This window comes from Salvelinus fontinalis, chromosome 20, assembly GCF_029448725.1.
Source record: "Salvelinus fontinalis isolate EN_2023a chromosome 20, ASM2944872v1, whole genome shotgun sequence".
Taxonomy (NCBI): Eukaryota; Metazoa; Chordata; class Actinopteri; order Salmoniformes; family Salmonidae; genus Salvelinus; species Salvelinus fontinalis.
In genome coordinates this window covers 30,693,414-30,712,216 of record NC_074684.1, presented here as the reverse complement: position 1 = coordinate 30,712,216, position 18,803 = coordinate 30,693,414, and positions in this window count along the sequence as shown.

Below are 18,803 nucleotides of genomic sequence, written 5' to 3'. Positions count from 1 at the left end.
TCTCTCCTCTAACCCCTGTAAAAGGAGATCTCTCACTCTCTGCTTGGCTGCAGTATTGCATTGTCAGAGGTGTTCTATTATATATCCTAATGTCACTGTGGCGACCATGATGGATGGAATTCCTTAATGATGCCGCTGTGTTCTATCTCTGACTCCGGCTCGACCGGAGAACTTGGCACACGGCAGACAGCCCCTTTAATGAGTTCTGGAAGCAACCTGTAACCCCTGACAACCAAGCGTTCCTCAATGACCTCTTTGGCTAAAACGATCGGATGAATACGCAGGCTCCCAAGGAGGGCTGTCGACGTATCTATGTGCATGTCCCAAATGGCACCCTATTCCCTATACAGTGCACTACATTTTCACCAGAGCCCATAGGGATCTGTAAGGAATAGGGTGCCATTCAGGACTCAACCCAGCTCTAGCTCATTAACCCAATGAGACGAGGTTGGATATGAAGAAGTACGAGTAATTATTTGTTGAATGAACATGTTAATTAAAAAAATCATGGACGTTAACGTGGAGTTGGTCCACCCTTTGCTGCTATAACAACCTCCACTCTTCTGGGAGTTCGATGGGGTTGAGGTCAGGGATTTGTGGAGGCCAATTAAGTTCTTCCACACTGATCTTGACAGATAATTCTGTATGGACCTTGTTTTGTGCACGTAGGCATTGTTATGCTGAAACAGGAAAGGGCCTTCCCTAAACTGTTGCCACAAAGTTGGAAGCACAGAATCGTCTAGAATCTCATTGTATGTTGTGGCGTTAAGAGTTCCCGCTTGTGTGCGGATGCTCGGCCATGGAAACCCATTTCATGAATCTCCAGACGAACAGTTCTTGTGCTGATGTTGCTTCCAGAGGCCGTTTGGAACTTGGTACTGAGTGTTGCAACCAAGGACAGGCGATTATTACGCGCTTCAGCACTCGGCGGTCCCGTTCTGTGAATTTGTGTGGCCTACCACTTTGCGGCTGAGCCGTTGTTGCTCCTAGACGTTTCCACACAATAACACCACTTACAGTGGACCGGGGCAGCTGTCGCAAGGCAGAAATTTTACAAACTGATTGTCTGTTCTATGATGGTGCCACGTTGAAAGCCACAGCTCTTCAGTAAGGCCATTCTACTGCCAATGTTTGTCTATGGAGATTGAATGGCTGTGTGCTTGATTTTATACACCTGTCAGCAACGAGTGGGGCTGAAATAGCCGAATCAACTAATTTGAAGGGGTGTCCAAATACTTTTGTATATATGCTGTATAGTGAATGTGAAGTACAGTATGTATATAATGAATGTATTGAATGATAGTTTATACGCTCTTGCACATGCAAACACGTGCTGATACACACTCATGCACATGCTCCAATGCACACGTGCACTCACTCACACACGCATTCACTCACACATGCTCTCACTCCCTCACTCAGTGTGAATGTGCCAGGGTTTATCACTGGCTCTATGGGATGAAAGGAGCACATGAAAGAGTGATGATTTAAAAACTGTAATTATATGACACTCTTTCTGGGTCCAGAGTGAGTCTGAGTGGACTATCATCTTATCAAGACACTCATTCACTAATTCACCCGTACATTTCCTCTCTCTCTCTCTCTCTTCCTCTCTCTCTCTCCGCTCTGTCTTACCCCACCCGCCCCATATACACACATATACACACACATACACACACGTATTTGCATGCACACACACTGATAATAAACTGATGTCATTTTAGACCCTAACCTCTCAGTAAATACTTTATATATGTCAAAGTGTTATCAAAAAAATAAAAGATGCTTTCATTCAAAGCAGCTACCTTTTTGTATGTGTGTGTAATCCCTAAAAGGGAATTGAACCCACAACGTAGCCACACACCACCTTGTTAAACGTGTTATCTTTCCTAGCATCTTGGCATGTTGCCTTTCTGTGATCAGCAACACTAGCATGAGTCTGAAGAGACATCTAGTGGTTAAAATATATGTGCAAGTTGCATCAAAGCAACACCAGGTGGCGCTAGGGTACTACTGGTGATCTAGCCATAATGACAGCTCTCTGCTTGACCAAGTATCTCTTACTGGATCAGAATACGTTTTTGGTTTTTGGTTTATGTCATCTAACGGTTGTATTGCCTAAAAAAAACTAATATTGCTTGGGAGCATTAGGGACAGCTTAATCTACAGTATATTATATCATAGACCTATCATATTGTAAAATGGGAGTGGTATACTCAAAATGTCTGCACGCTTGGCTGTAAGTCGCTCGGGATAAAACCGTCTGCTAAAAGGCATATATTATACCATATTATTATATGTCTTGATGGTTGCTATTTAGTTTAATGAACACCTCATATTTACAACTTCGGCTGAAATAGTGAGACAGGTATAGATGGCCTATTTCAATTCCATGGACATCTGTAGCTCAATAGCCTTTCGTAGTCACCGGATTCCTCATTTCTGGTCTATAATAATAAAGGAAGAGTAAGAGAACCAAGGCTGCCATGAAGATGACTGCAGAGGCACAGGAAGGATGGACTACTCTCCAGTTCACATCATATAACCTTTCCACTCCATTGTGTCTTGTCCTTTTCAGCACGGTTCCAGCAACTACGGTGGATGAGTAACCACCGCCAGCCCAGTACGGCTCGGCTCAGTAGTGTGGTAAGATATAATATATATCCATGGGAACATGACTCTATGTACACACACACACACGTCCTGTCCAACCGGTCATCTCTGCATCTTTATTGTTCATCTCCGATGTGCGGCAGCATGCGTCGGAGAATGTCTCCACGCTGAAGCATGATTGGCTGAGGCCCCCTGCTGCATCGCCTCGCTCCAGGAAGTGAATATATCTCCAAGCGGGCTCCCGTCTTCCTATGTGACCTCTCAGTCAAACATGTGCATATTTATGGGAGGGGAGAGCAGGCGAGAGACACTTTAAATTCAGACTGAGGTTTATTCCCTAATGACTACATTGGAGGGACGGGTATGTCCGCTGATTTCTGCTCAATCGCATTAGCGAAACATGGAGGCTTTGTGGCTTTGTGGGAGCATGGCAGGATATTGAAGGGAGATAAAGTTGTGAGAAGAAGCAACACATAGTATTTCAAATGATATCAAGCATGTTATTTATTATTTTACTTTGAATATGACAGTCGGCCATCCTAGCCCAATGGGTCACCTGATTGGTTGGGTCACGTTCAATAGGCACGAAACAGAAGAAAAAGGGGAGGCACTATCTGAACTCATCCAATAAGAAGCACTTGTTTTCTTCTTCCTAATGAACACAACCCTGCTGTACGTTGGTGACTGAGCATTCTTTTGATTGATTGGTCAAAGTGAGGAATGGCGAGGATAGACACACCGGCTGATTATAGTAGTGTAAATCAATGGCTTTTCCTCATTGACGGGGAGCGGTGATACCCAACAGGCCTCCTCTGCCCAACAGGCCTCCTCAGAGAACATATGATCCCACCACTGTGAACAGCTGTCCTAAAGCGGTCTATACCATTTTAGCAAGCCAGGTTATAATTTTTGTAATGTTGCTGCACAAATTATCTGAGGACCTATATGTCTCAAGTGTCTCAGAGTATGAAAGGAAAGGGAAAGGGGGATACCTAGTCAGTTGTACAACTAAATGCATTCAACTGAAATGTGTCTTCCACATTTAACCCAACCCCTCTGAATGCTGATCTACACTAAACATACAGTTTTACAACATAGTGTTTCAATTGGATGTCACTTTTTACTAACACCGTAACTACTTGAAGATTGTTTGATTTAGTTTGCCCGGTACAATGGCACCAATGGAATAGTCCCAAAGGTGCAAACGTCAAGCTCAATCAAGCCCCCCTCATACGTCAAACATTAGCAGGTTATTTGAGGTGCACTTGATTGAGCTTGAAGTTTGCACCTTTGGGACTATTCCATTGGTCCCATTGTACCAGGCAAACTAAGGGGGCGGGATTCATTTCGTTCTTGCTTTGTTGAGAATGCACCATCATTTTCGTTTGAGCTAAATTGTATTCGTTTGACAAATGTATTTAACCCTTATGATGTAAAAAGGCCTTTATAAATACATTTGATTGATTTGATTGATTAGGCCTCATTTTTTCAGTACTGTACTAAGAGTTCTACCTCATATCCCTTTCCCATGACAACCTGATGCTCTGGGAAAACCTCACCAGGCCCACAGACAGACCGCCCTCCCATCTCTCCCTCTTCCTCCTTTCCATCCCTCCCTCTATCTTCCTCTTTTTTCCATCCCCATCCCCCACTTGGGGGTAAAGAGGAGGAATGGAAAAGGGGCCTGAGTCGCTGGAGAAAGGAGGATAAATATTGGTTTTGTGGGCTCTCCTCGGAGGCCCAGACTTCTTTTTGCCTCTTAAGAAAACGTTCCTCCCACTCGAGAGCAACCAAAGCAAATAGCCCTGTGTCGGTGCTGTCTGACTCACCATCGCCACTCGTGTGTTTGTTTACACAGAAGCCAGAGGATGGCCGCTATGACAGACGGAGAACAGCGGAGAGGGGGGAGGGGGGGGGGGGGGGAGAGGGGGATACATTTATTTATTTTCCCTTTTGTACTTTAACTATTTGCACATCGTTATACACTGTATAGAGACATTATATGACATTTGAAATGTCTTTATTCTTTTGGAACTTGTGTGACTGTAATGTTTACTGTTCATTTCTTACTGTTTATTTCACTTTTGTTTATTATCTATTTCACTTGCTTTAACATGATTCCCATGCCAATAAAGCCCCCTTAAATTGAAAATTGAAATTAAATTGAATTGAGCAAGAGAGAGGGAGAGAAAGAGGGGGGAGAGATGGGAGAGAGAAAGGGGGACATGAGCGAGGGAGATAGAGAGAAGATAGAAAGATAGGAGACAGGGGGATGATGGTGAAGGAGTGTTCTGTTCCATGACATAGATGCTCTCTGGAGATGGTTTTTCTGACCAAAGCCCCTCCACACACACATACACACACACACACACACACACACACACACACACACACACACACACACACACACACACACACACACACACACACACACACACACACATACACACACATACACACATACACACAAAATACCCAAAACATGTCTTTAAGCATCTTGGGATGTCTGGGAGGATGATTTCTGAAATGACCAGTGGTTGTGATACAAGTGACCACAGAAAATGTATCTGAAAAATGTACACAATCGCTATGTTGTTAGGGTACATGTCCATTCTGCTTGTGTCTGTGTAGTTCAGGGTGCTACACAAAAAGATACTGGGGACATATTTCTGATGCATCCTGCTTCTGTCCTTCTATCCATGTGTCTCTCCACCTCTCTCTGTCCCAATCTGTCTATCCATGTGTCTCTCCATTTCTCCACCTCTCTCTGTCCCAATCTGTCTCTCCATGTGTCTCTCCATTTCTCCACCTCTCTCTGTCCCAATCTGTCTCTCCATTTCTCCACCTCTCTCTGACCCAATCTGTCTCTCCATGTGTCTCTCCATTTCTCCACCTCTCTCTGACCCAATCTGTCTCTCCATTTCTCCACCTCTCTCTGACCCAATCTGTCTATCCATGTGTCTCTCCATTTCTCCACCTCTCTCTGTCCCAATCTGTTAATCCATGTGTCTCTCCATTTCTCCACCTCTCTCTGTCCCAATCTGTCTATCCATGTGTCTCTCCATTTCTCCACCTCTCTCTGTCCCAATCTGTCTCTCCATTTCTCCACCTCTCTCTGACCCAATCTGTCTATCCATGTGTCTCTCCATTTCTCCACCTCTCTCTGTCCCAATCTGTTAATCCATGTATCTCTCCATTTCTCCACCTCTCTCTGTCCCAATCTGTCTATCCATGTGTCTCTCCATTTCTCCACCTCTCTCTGTCCCAATGTGTCTCTCCATTTCTCCACCTCTCTCTGTCCCAATGTGTCTCTCCATTTCTCCACCTCTCTCTGTCCCAATCTGTCTATCCATGTGTCTCTCAATTTCTCCATCTCTCTCTGTCCCAATCTGTCTATCCATGTGTCTCTCAATTTCTCCATCTCTCTCTGTCCCAATCTGTCTATCCATGTGTCTCTCCATTTCTCCACCTCTCTCTGTCCCAATCTGTCTATCCATGTGTCTCTCAATTTCTCCACCTCTTTCTGTCCCAATCTGTCTATCCATGTGTCTCTCCATTTCTCCACCTCTCTCTGACCCAATCTGTCCGATCTGTGTGTATGTGATTGCATCCCCCCCAGCTCTGTGTGTTTTGTTGTGCAGGGGGGATAAGTGTCTTGAAGGAGCGGATCAGAGGATACTGGATCACAGGAACTGTGTCCCAAAAGGCCCCATTTTCCCTGTGTACTACACTACCACCACAGGCCCTGGTCAATAGTAGTGCACTGCTTAGAGAATAGGGTACCATGGGCCCTGGTCAAAAGTAGTGCACTGCTTAGAGAATTGGGTACTATGGGCCATGGTCAAAAGTGGTGCACTGCTTAGGGAATAGGGTACCATGGGCCCTGGTCAAAAGTAGTGCACTGCTTAAGGAATAGGGTACCATGGGCCCTGGTCAAAAGTAGTGCACTGCCTAGGGAATAGGGTACCATGGACCCTGGTCAAAAGTAGTGCACTGCTTAGGGAATAGGGTACCATGGGCCCTGGTCAAAAGTAGTGCACTGCTTAGGGAATAGGGTACCATGGGCCCTGGTCAAAAGTAGTGCACTGCTTAGGGAATAGGGTACCATTTGGGACACAGACAGGGTATTGGAGTGAGATTAGTTCACACACAGGAGAAGAACCGACCAAGCAACCAACCAAGCAACCGACCTGGGAGACTGGGAATAATACCATCGGAGGGACAGATGGGGAGAGCCATTGGCCTGCTGACCTGTATCACAATCTGGATAGCTCATGCTAACACACACACATACACACAAGCAACAAGGTATGCACGTCTGCACACACACACACACACACACACACACACACACACACACACACACACACACACACACACACACACACACACACACACACACACACACACACACACACACACACACACACACACGAAGGCATGCATGCACTTGCATCCACAAACACAGACAGAAGTACACACATACCAGGCTGCATATACACCCGCTCAAATACTCAATCTCACCCACACACACACACACACACGCATATACACATACACATACACACACACACACACACACACACACACACACACACATACACATTCACACAAACACACAGAAACACACACACACACACTCCTTTGTGGCCTGCCCTCATGGTGGTCGGTTGCACTTCTAAAGGCTCAATCTGTTCTGTCCCTCCTCTCTGGTTAAGAGCACAAAGGCCCCTCTCGCCTGGTTCAATGACACAAAGCCTGCTCACACACCTCTATACACATGTCCCATTCCAGCCCAGACAGACAGACCGCCCGTTCCCTGGAGACCAGCCCCTCAGTCCGTCGCTGGGGAGGGAAGTGCTAAGGGAGTGACAGGATACATCCCAAATTGCACCCTCTTCTGTAGTCCACTACTTTGACCAGGACCCATAGGAGTGAAGGGCTTAAACAGTGACAGAGTGTGTCTCAGAATGCTCCCTATTCTATGTAGTGCGCTACTTTTAACCAGGGCCCATAGCATTAGCACTATTAGCATAATGTTAGTATTTTCCCTTTGCACTGTTAGCATTAGCATCCCAGCTAATCCCAGTTGTCTGAAGACACTGGCTGTGTTTGAGCGAAGCTTTTCCTACTCGTGTACTCACAGTCCCTGCCAAACTGCCTCCCACATCCCCGTAATCCACAAACAATTATCATATTTGCCTCTCTGGACAACTCACGCTTTGTTTACCTACGAGAAATGAACAATTTACACGGATTGGTATTTAACAAGGATTCGCAAGCACCTTGCAAAGGTCAATGCAGAATCAAAGCATCATTTTTATTTGGTACTATTAAAGTAGCCATGCACAAATAAATAATTGGGTTTGATGGAAACAATTGTTGTTGCTGTTGGTCTGGAACAAAGGTAGAGTGGCTAATGGAGAGAAAACCAGTGACTCTATGTTCACATTTCTATGTCTAAACAATTACCAATGCATACTGTACAAACTATGACAGCAGTAAAGGGGGGCGGGGGTAGCAACAAAACATTCCCACAACATCAAAACTACAAAGTCCAAGAATGTAAAACTTGAATGATGGAATGGGCCTGCTTTTACTGTTTGGTATTCATGGGTAGTTGACCTTTTCCTCTTTCAGCTATTGAGCAATAATCACTTCCTTGTGTAAACTGCTTTACTGTGTTAAGTGAGGCATGGAGACACCAGTGATAAAACTGTCAGACCCCAGAGAGCTGCAGGCTGAAACAGTTCGGGTAAATTTTAGACGGTCTGGTCCATCTTTAGCCCAGTTGGCCTGGCAATTATTTCTTTTTTTTATTCACAGTGTGATTTGGCTAAGAACGGGTGGCCTCAAAGGGAAAACATTGTGGATGCTATTTTGTGAATTATCAGTGAAATAACTATGACATAAGATCGTTGGATAACACTTTATTTTACTGTTAACCTGGTCATCTAAACTGTATGGTAAAACATTGCTGTTACCAAAATGTGTTTGTTTAAATTAATCAAAAAGAAACAAGTAAGTAATTTCACCCTTTAACATTTCATGTGTAAATACCTGGTAATGTATTTGACATAAAACAAAGAGCTACCACTCATTAATGTGATGTAATTGAATGCCAGTTGGTCATAATGGTACCACAGAATATACCAAAGGCGACCCAGTTTCACTGCACCACCCTGACTACAACTTTAAACTTGACAAATTACCCTAAAAAGGTACTAATACAAATAAAAGCTGATTGAGAGATGGAATAACACACTTCCTAACTAACTGAGATAAAAAATAAAAAAAACTATCTGGACGTTAGCTCTGTGTTGTTTATTTTCTAAAGAGACAAGCTTGCTGAGATAAAATGGGTGCTAGAAATGATAGTTGGGAGAGGTGGATATAGGGGAAGGGACGGCAGTAGACATTATGGCCGTAAGATGTAGACACCCTGATTGGCCTAACTCATAAATCTAGAGTAGAGCTGTTTGGTCTGGGCCCCAGTGCTAACCAGCCAATCATTACCCTTCCTTTTAGATATGTACAAACACGCACGGCCCCTGCCTGCACCCAGCCAGAGAGGGAGAAGGAGAGTGAGAGAAGGAGGAGGGGTGGAAAGAGAAGGAGACATAGCAACAGGGAACAATAATTACCCCCAGATGAGCCTCCTCATCCTTCTTTGCTCTCTTCCCTCCATCCATACCTAAGATGATCACCTCCTCCAACAAACACATGCTCCCACCCATGAGCATGGCAATACATGTGTTCCTACTTCCAACCATATCTGTCTACAGGCCTGCAGGCTGAAGTGAGCTTTAGCCAGTTCTGCTTAGTAATGTTCCCAGAAGCCTCCACGTTCTCCTCATGTTGTTCTTGACCAGTCTTAACGATCATCCACTTCTTTTTATCCTCCACACCTTCCTTCATCCCTTCATTTGTCCTCTCCTTTTCACTGACCACCCCCTCCTGATGAGTTATCAGTTGAGTGGATGGGCTTCTGTGTCCATACATTCACTCTAGATTCACTCTGTCCATATTCATAAGTTGTGTAGTATAGTGTAGTGTAGTATAGTGCAACATAGTGTGGTGTGTTTTTTTATTTGACCCAGTTAAGAACAAATTCTTATTTTCAACGACGGCCTAGGAACAGTGGGTTAACTGCCTTGTTCAGGGGCAGAACGACAGATTTGTACCTTGTCAGCTCGGGGATTCGAACTTGCAACCTTTCGGTTACCAGTCTAACGCTCTAACCACTAGGCTACCTGCCGCCGTATAGTGTAGCATATGTAGTATAGTTTAGAGCAGTATAGTATAGTGCAGTAGTATAATGTAGTATTGTGTAGTATATCAAACATAGTATAGTGTGGTATAGTGTAGTATAGTATAGTGTAGCAGTATAGTATAGTGTAGTGCATATAGTATAACACAGTATAGCATGGTACACTGTAGTAGTAAGGTGTAGTATAGTGTAGTATAGTGTAGTAGTATACTATAGTGCAGTGTAGTATATGTAGTGTGTTTTGGTATAGCTTAGTATAGTAACGGGAAGTATATGCAGTGTAGTATTGGATAGCGTAGTATATGTATTGAAGTATAGTGTAGTGGTATAGTGCAGTAGTATAGTGTAGTAGTATAGTAGTAGTATAGTGTAGTAGTATAGGATGGTGTAGTATATGTGGTGTAGTATGGTATAGTATAGTAGTATATTATAGTGTAGTAGCATAGAATAGTGTACTATATGTAGTGTAGCAGTGTAGTATAGTGTAGTAGTATAGGATAGGGTAGTATATGTAGCGTAATATAGTATAGGACAGTATATTAGTATAGTATAGTGTAGTAGCATAGGATAGAGTTGTATATGTAGTGTAGCATAGTGTGTTATAGTATACTGTAGTGTATGTAGTATAGTACAGTGTAGTATATGTAGCATAGTGTAGTATAGTATTCATAGGTTGCACTTGCCTCAATTCGTCGGGCCATTCCAGATGCTGGCCCATGTTGACTCCAATGCTTCCCACAGTTGTGTCAAGTTGGCTGGATGTCCTTTGGGTGGTGGATCATTCTTGATACACACGGGAAACTATTGTGTGTGAAAAACCCAGCAACGTTGCTGATCTTGATACAACCGGTGCGCCTGGCACCTACTACCATACCTTATTCAAAGGCATTTATATCTTTTGTCTTGCCCATTCACCCTCTAAATGGCACACATACACAATACACGTCTCAGTTGTCTCAAGGCTTAAAAATCTTTCTGTCTACTCCTCTTCATCTACACTGATTTAACAGGTGTCTTCATTAACAGGTCATAACGTTCACCTGGATTCACCTGGTTCTGTCTATGTCATGGAAAGAGCAGGTGTTCCTAATGTTTTACGGCGAATCTGTTTCTATGTGTTTCATACACTTTCTCTGATGCTAAGGTTTGTCCATCTGGCATGACAAAGACCTGGTTTGCTCCAGTCTGCCTGGAGTGCCAGGTTTACAGGGTTTACACTTTTTAGTCCTTTTTTATTGGTTCCATTGCAACAGTCAAGCTGAAGATCTCAAGTAGTATTTGAAACCAGGTCTGGAGACAGTACGGTTACTCGTCATCATAGTAGCGTGTGTCAACCTTCTTTTTTTTCAGGTGCCTACTAAAGTTGCAGAGAACACTACCTGGGCTTGAGATCAAGGAGGGGGTTGTTTTTCTGTTATGTCTTCCAGCATGCCTTTGGATTATTTCAAGATGTCAGCAAATCTGTCGAAGGAGCAAATATTTTTACAACAAAATATCACTACACGCATTCAACAAGCTGGCTGCCTTAAAGGAAGAAAAGAGACGCTGAAGAAGATGTTTTACTCCTCTGTAGATAAAACCCGACCACTATTGGTGCGGTGCCATGCTGCTAGTAGTTGGGGATGTATGACCATCTCCAGTGTACTGACATGAAGAGGTTGTTTTTACCAAGGAATGACTCAATGCAGTGGTGACTTGGTCCAAATGGAGCTTGGTCGGTAACCACAGCAACCCTTACCCTCTCCTGGGGACCTTTGGCCCCATAGGCAAGCTTCCAGACCCTGTATGTTCACAGTGAGAGAGACTCACTGCATCATCCTATTCCATGACTTCCATCCAACTCTGACATGGGCTTTTGTGCTTTTGGCAGAGGTTGTACCGTCAAGACTGGAAGATTGATTATGGAAGGCTGTGGGGTTGTTTTGTGTAAATATATCGTCTTCTATGCTGCCAGTTTCAACCTCAAACCGAAGAATTGCTTGTTCCAAGAGGACAGTCTGTCATTTGTGTCCCAATTGAAGGGTTACGTGCTTTTTACCCATTGCATTGTGGGATGAAAGGAGGTGAAACTGACATACACATGTCCCTTGCTGTCTGTCACTTTCTCTTCATTTGGAGCATGTAACCAGAGACCAGACTGTCTATTTTTTCCCAGTCAACCCAAGAACTTTATATTTTTAAACAAGTTCTTGCATGCAATTGTCCAAAAATGTATATCCCGTTACCCACAAACGATAACGGGATAGGGCCAGCTTCAAGTTACTCAGCGTACACATCACTGACAATCTAAAATGGTCCACCCACACAGGCAGTGTGGTGAAGAAGGCGCAACATCACATCTTAAACCTCAGGAGGCTGAAGAAATTTGGCTTGGCACCTAAAACACTCACAAACTTTTACAGATGCACAATTGAGAGCATCCTGTCGAGCTGTATCACCGCCTGGTACAATAACTGCACCGCCCGCAACCACAGGGCTCTCCAGAGGGTGGTGTGATCTGCTCAACGCATCATCGGGGGCAAACTACCTGCTCTCCAGGACACCTACAGCACCCGATGTCACAGGAAGGCTAAAAAGATCATCAAGGACAACAACCACCTGAGCCACTGCCTGTTCACTCCGCTATCATCCAGAAGACGAGGTCAGTACAGGTGCATCAAAGCTGGGTGTGAGAGACTGAAAAACAGCTTCAATCTCAAGGCCAACAGACTCTTAAATATCCATCACTAGGTGGCTTCCACCCAGTTACGCAACCCTGCACCTTAGAGGCTGCTGCTGCGTATACATGTAACAGTATAACTTTAAACCGTCCCCTCGCCCCGACACGGGCGCGAACCAGGGACCCTCTGCACACATCAACAACGGTCGCCCACGAAGCATCGTTACCCATCGCTCCACAAAGGCCACGGCCCTTGCAAAGCAAGGGGCAACACTACTTAAGTCTCAGAGCAAGTGACGTAACTGATTGAAATGCTACTAGCGCGCACCCGCTAACTAGCTAGCCATTTCACATCCGTTACATACATACAGTGCCTTCCAAAAGTATTCATCCCCCTTGGCGTTTTTCCTATTTTGTTGCATTACAACCTGTAATTTAAATGGATTTTTATTTGGATTTCCTGTAATGGACATACACAAAATAGTCCAAATTGGTGAAATGGGAAAAAAAATAATGTTTCCAAAAAACAAAAACAAAAAAAACTTAAGTGGTGCGTGCATATGTATTCAACCCTGTTGCTATGAAGCCCCTAAATAAGATCTGATGCAACCAATTACCTTCAGAAGTCACATAATTAGTTAAATAAAGTCCACCTGTCCACATGATCTCAGTATATATACACCTGTTCTGAAAGGCCCCAGAGTCTGCAACACCACTAAGCAAGGGGCACCACCAAGCAAGCGGCACAATGAAGACCAAGGAGCTCTCCAAACAGGTGAGGGACAAAGTTGTTGAGAAGTACAGATCAGGGTTGGGTTATAAAAAAATATCTGAAACTTTGAACATCCCACAGAGCAGCATTAAATCCATTATTAAAACATGGAAAGAATATGGCACCACAACAAACCTGCCAAGAGAGCGCCGCTCCCTAAAACTCACAGACCGGCCAAGGAGGGCAAGGAGAGGCAACAAAGAGACCAAAGATAACCCTGAAGGAGCTGCAAAGCTCCACAGCGGAGATTGGAGTATCTGTCCATAGGACCACTTAAAATAAAATAACGGTAAAATAAAAATGAAATAAAAATAAATAAAATAAAAATAAAGCCGTATACTCCACCGAGCTGGGCTTTACGGAAGAATGGCCAGAAAAAAGCCATTGCTTAAAGAAAAAAGGAAGCAAACACTTTTGGTGTTTGCCAAAAGGCATGTGGGAGACTCCCCAAACATATGGAAGAAGGTACTTTGGTCAGATGAGACTAAAATTGAGCTTTTTGGCCATCAAGGAAAACGCTATGTCTGGCGGAAACCCAACACCTCTCATCACCCCGAGAACACGAACCCCACAGTGAAGCATGGTGGTGGCAGCATGCTGTGGGGATGTTTTTCATCGGCAGGGACTAGGAAATTGGTCAGAATTGAAGGAATGATGGATGGCCCTAAATACAAGGAAATTCTTGATGGAAACCTGTTTCAGTCTTCCAGATATTTGGGACTGGGACGGGGGTTCACCTTCCAGCAGGACAATGACCCTGCTAAAGCAACACTCAAGTGGTTTAAGGGGAAACATTTAAATGTATTGGAATGGCCTAGTCAAAGCCCAGACCTCAATCCATCTGTGGTATGACTTAAAGATTGCTGTACACCAGTGGAACCCATCCTACTTGAAATGGCTGGAGCAGTTTTGACTTGAAGAATAGGCAAAAATCCAACTGGCTAGATGTACCAAGCTTATTAGAGACATACCCCAAGAGACTTGCAGCTATAATTGCTGCAAAAGGTGGTGGGGGGTGAATAGTTATGCACACTCAAGTTTTCTATTTTTTGTCTTATTTCTTGTTTGTTTCGCAATAAAAAATATTTTGCATCTTCAAAGTGGTAGGTAGGTTGTGTAAATCAAATGATACAAACCCCCCAAAAATCTATTTTAATTCCAGATTGTAAGGCAACAAAATAGGAAAAATGCCAAAGGCTGTGAATACTTTCGCAAGCCACTGTAGACTTGAGATGCTTTACTCATCTCTGTCACGCCCTGACCTTAGAGACGTTTTATTTCTCTATTTGGTTAGGTCAGGGTGTGATTTGGGGTGGGCATTCTATGTTGTCTATTTCTTTGTTTTTGACCGAGTATGGTTCCCAATCAGAGGCAGCTGTCTATCGTTGTCTCTGATTGGGTATCATACTTAAGCAGCCCTTTTTCCCACTTTCGGTTGTGGGATCTTGTGTTTGTTAGTTGCTGGTTTAGCGCTACATTACTTTATGTGTCGTTTATCTCTCTTGTTTTTTTTGGTGTTTGTTTAATAAATTCAAAATGTACACCTACCACGCTGCACCTTGGTCTCATTCCAACGACAGCCGTAACAATCTCATGTATATAATGTATTATATTCTACTGTGTTTTAGTCTATGCCACTCCGATATTGTTTGCCTAGTTAAATAAAGGTTAAATAAAATATATAAAATAAATTGCTCATCGTAATATTTATGTATTCCATTATTTTACTTTTAGATGTGTGTGTATTGTTGTGAATTGTTAGATATTACTGCACTGTTGGAGCTAGAAACACAAGCATTTCGCTACACCCACAATAACATCTGCTAAACATGTGTATGTGACAAATAAAATGTGATTTGATTTGGATAGGACTGAGTGATTAATTTCAGTATGCTCCTCAGTAGTTTATAACCCTGACAACAAGCCCTCACCAACACAACATTACCACTGCTAGATTGAGAAATGTTGTATAAAAATAGAACATTGCTGGTGATGAAAATTGTTAGAGTCAACCTCAGGAGCATTGAGTTGTCTTCCTGTCCTGGTGTCAGCAGCCTATTTATCCCTCACACCACAGAGGGAGTGAAAGCGGCTTGGAGGAGATGAGATACAGTATATATGGGATGGGTCATTCTTTACAAGCCTGAGACAAACAACCTCATTTACACCCAAGGCAGACACCATTTAAAAAAGGATTCTGCAACTCTGTTGGTCATTCCTGGCAGAATGTTGTCTTTCTAATGTGTGTGTGGTTTAGCATTACTGGCTACAACACATGTAATCCTACAAGACATTCTAATGCTGCTATTAGAGAGCTCCAGCAGCAAACTCATTCCATGAGGTCATAGTGTCTGCTGAGTTTGAATTTTTAATTTTTAATTGAGAACTTGAAAACCAGGTGAAGGGAGTTCATTACTAATCAGTGACCTTAATTCATCAATCAAGTACAAGGGAGGAGCGAAAACTCGGTCCTCTGTGGAATGAGATTGACACGTGTCTTACAGCAATACTAAGTGTTGGGTAGAACTTTGCTGAGGCTCACTTTCTGGTAAATCCATTTCAGTCACTGTTGATGTAAAAAAAGAAACACTCACAAAAAATGTACACAATCTTCAAAATGCTAGTATAGCCTACTACGTTACCAGTAGAATAAACAGTACGTCAGACACTGTATAAGTGATATAACAGCTGTAGCAAGCCACCTTAGATTTTTGTCACAGTGTTGGCTACAAAGTGGAGGCAGGATTGGATGGGTGTAGCCTGTTATGCCAGCTAGCTAGGTAAGAAAGAATTGATTGTGTTTATTAGCGGTAGTGAGCAAGCTACGTTTTGTGTGTTAACTATAACTATGTTGGCAAACAGGCTTGTATGTATGTGTTTACTGTAGCAGGAAAGCTATAGGTTTTAAGGTCTTTCATGCTATGCTTGGCTTGGCAACTAACATCTAGCATGCAGGCTAAGTTCAAATCGAAGAGTAAAACAATCTACTAAATTGTGTTGTAGTGGGCAGACAAAGCTAAGATGAGTGTGAGTAATATGGTTTGGTAGAGGCTAAGCTTGGTCTGTTAGCGAGTGTTAGCCATAGCCTGTGTTTGTTAGCCACAGCCTGTATGTGTTAGCCATAGCCTGTATGTGTTAGCCATAGCCTGTACGTGTTAGCCACGAGCGGTTCACCACGAGCGGTTCACTCCCTTACCTTCGGGCAGACGATATCGGAGCATGAGGTCTGATACCAAAATGCTCAGAGACAGTTTCTATCTACAAACCATCAGACTGTTGAACACTTGAACTAGACTGACCACCTGATCTGATTCTCCACACCTTAGCACACATGTACTCACACACACACCCACACAGACATACACACATCCACAGACACACAGACACAGACACAGACACAGACACAGACACAGACACACAGACACACAGACACACAGACACACAGACACACAGACACACACAGACACACAGACACACAGACACACACACACACACACACACACACACACACACACACACACACACACACACACACACACACACACACACATATATATATATACAGTGGGGAGAACAAGTATTTGATACACTGCCGATTTTGCAGGTTTTCCTACTTACAAAGCATGTAGAGGTCTGTAATTGCTATCATAGGTACACTTCAACTGTGAGAGACGGAATCTAAAACAAAAATCCAGAAAATCACATTGTATGATTTTTAAGTAATTAATTTGTATTTTATAATTTGTCTGGAGACCTGGAATGCATTTCAAAAAGCAGGTGTGACTGGTTAAATTAATTTGTGGAATTTCTTTCCTTCTTAATGCGTTTGAGCCGATCAGTCGTGTTGTGACAACGTAGGGGTGGTATACAGAAGATAGCCCTATTTGGTAAAAGTCCAAGTCCATATTATGGCAAGAACAGCTCAAATAAGCAAAGAGAAAAGACAGCCCATCATTACTTAAAGACATGAAGGTCAGTCAATTGCAAAAACCATCAAGCTCTATGATAAAACTGTCTCTAATGAGGACCGCCACAGGCAAGGAAGACGCAGAGTTACAATTTCAATCAATTTTATTTTATATAGCCCTTCGTACATCAGCTAATATCTCGAAGTGCTGTACAGAAACCCAGCCTAAAACCCCAAACAGCTAGTAATGCAGGTGTAGAAGCACGGTGGCTAGGAAAAACTCCCTAGAAAGGCCAAAACCTAGGAAGAAACCTAGAGAGGAACCAGGCTATGAGGGGTGGCCAGTCCTCTTCTGGCTGTGCCGGGTGGAGATTATAACAGAACTATGCCAAGATGTTCAAAAATGTTCATAAGTGACAAGCATGGTCAAATAATAATCATGAATAATTTTCAGTTGGCTTTTCATAGCTGATCATTAAGAGTTGAAAAACAACAGGTCTGGGTCAGGTGGCGGTTCCATAACCGCAGGCAGAACAGCTGAAACTGGAATAGCAGCAAGGCCAGGCGGACTGGGGACAGCAAGGAGTCACCACGGGCGGCAGTCCCGACGCATGGTCCTAGGGCTCAGGTCCTCCGAGAGAAAGAAAGAGAGAAGGAGAAAATTAGAGAGAGCCAAGATTTTCTAAATGTTCATAAATGACAAGCATGGTCAAATAATAATCAGGAATAAATCTCAGTTGGTTTTTCATAGCCGATCATTAAGAGTTGAAAACAGCAGGTCTGGAACAGGTAGGGGTTTCGTAACCGCAGGCAGAACAGTTGAAACTGGAATAGCAGCAAGGCCAGGCGGACTGGGGACAGCAAGGTGTCAGCATGCCCGGTAGTCCTGACGTATGGTCCTAGGGCTCAGGTTCTCAGAGAGAAAGAGAAAACGAGAGAATTAGAGAGAGCATACTTAAATTCACACAGGACACTGGATAAGACAGGAGAAGTACTCCAGGTATAACCAACTGACCCTAGCCCCCCGACACATAAACTACTGCAGCATAAATACTGGAGGCTGAGACAGGAGCGGTCAGGAGACACTGTGGCCCCATCCGAAGAAACCCCCGGACAGGGCCAAACAGGAAGGATATAACCCCACCCACTTTGCCAAAGCACAGCCCCCGCACCACTAGAGGGATATCCTCAACCACCAACTTACAATCCTGAGACAAGGCCGAGTATAGCCCACAAAGGTCTCCACCACAGCACAAACCAAGGGGGGGCGCCAACCCAGACAGGAAGATCACATCAGTAACTCAACCCACTCAAGTGACACACCCCTCCTAGGGACGGCATGAAAGAGCACCAGCAAGCCAGTGACTCAGCCCCTGTAACAGGGTTAGAGGCAGAGAATCCCAGTGGAGAGAGGGGAACCGGCCTGGCAGAGACAGCAAGGGCGGTTCGTTGCTCCAGAGCCTTTCCGTTCACCTTCACACTCCTGGGCCAGACTACACTCAATCATATGACCTACTGAAGAGATAAGTCTTCAGTAAAGACTTAATGGTTGAGACCGAGTCTGCGTCTCTCACATGGGTAG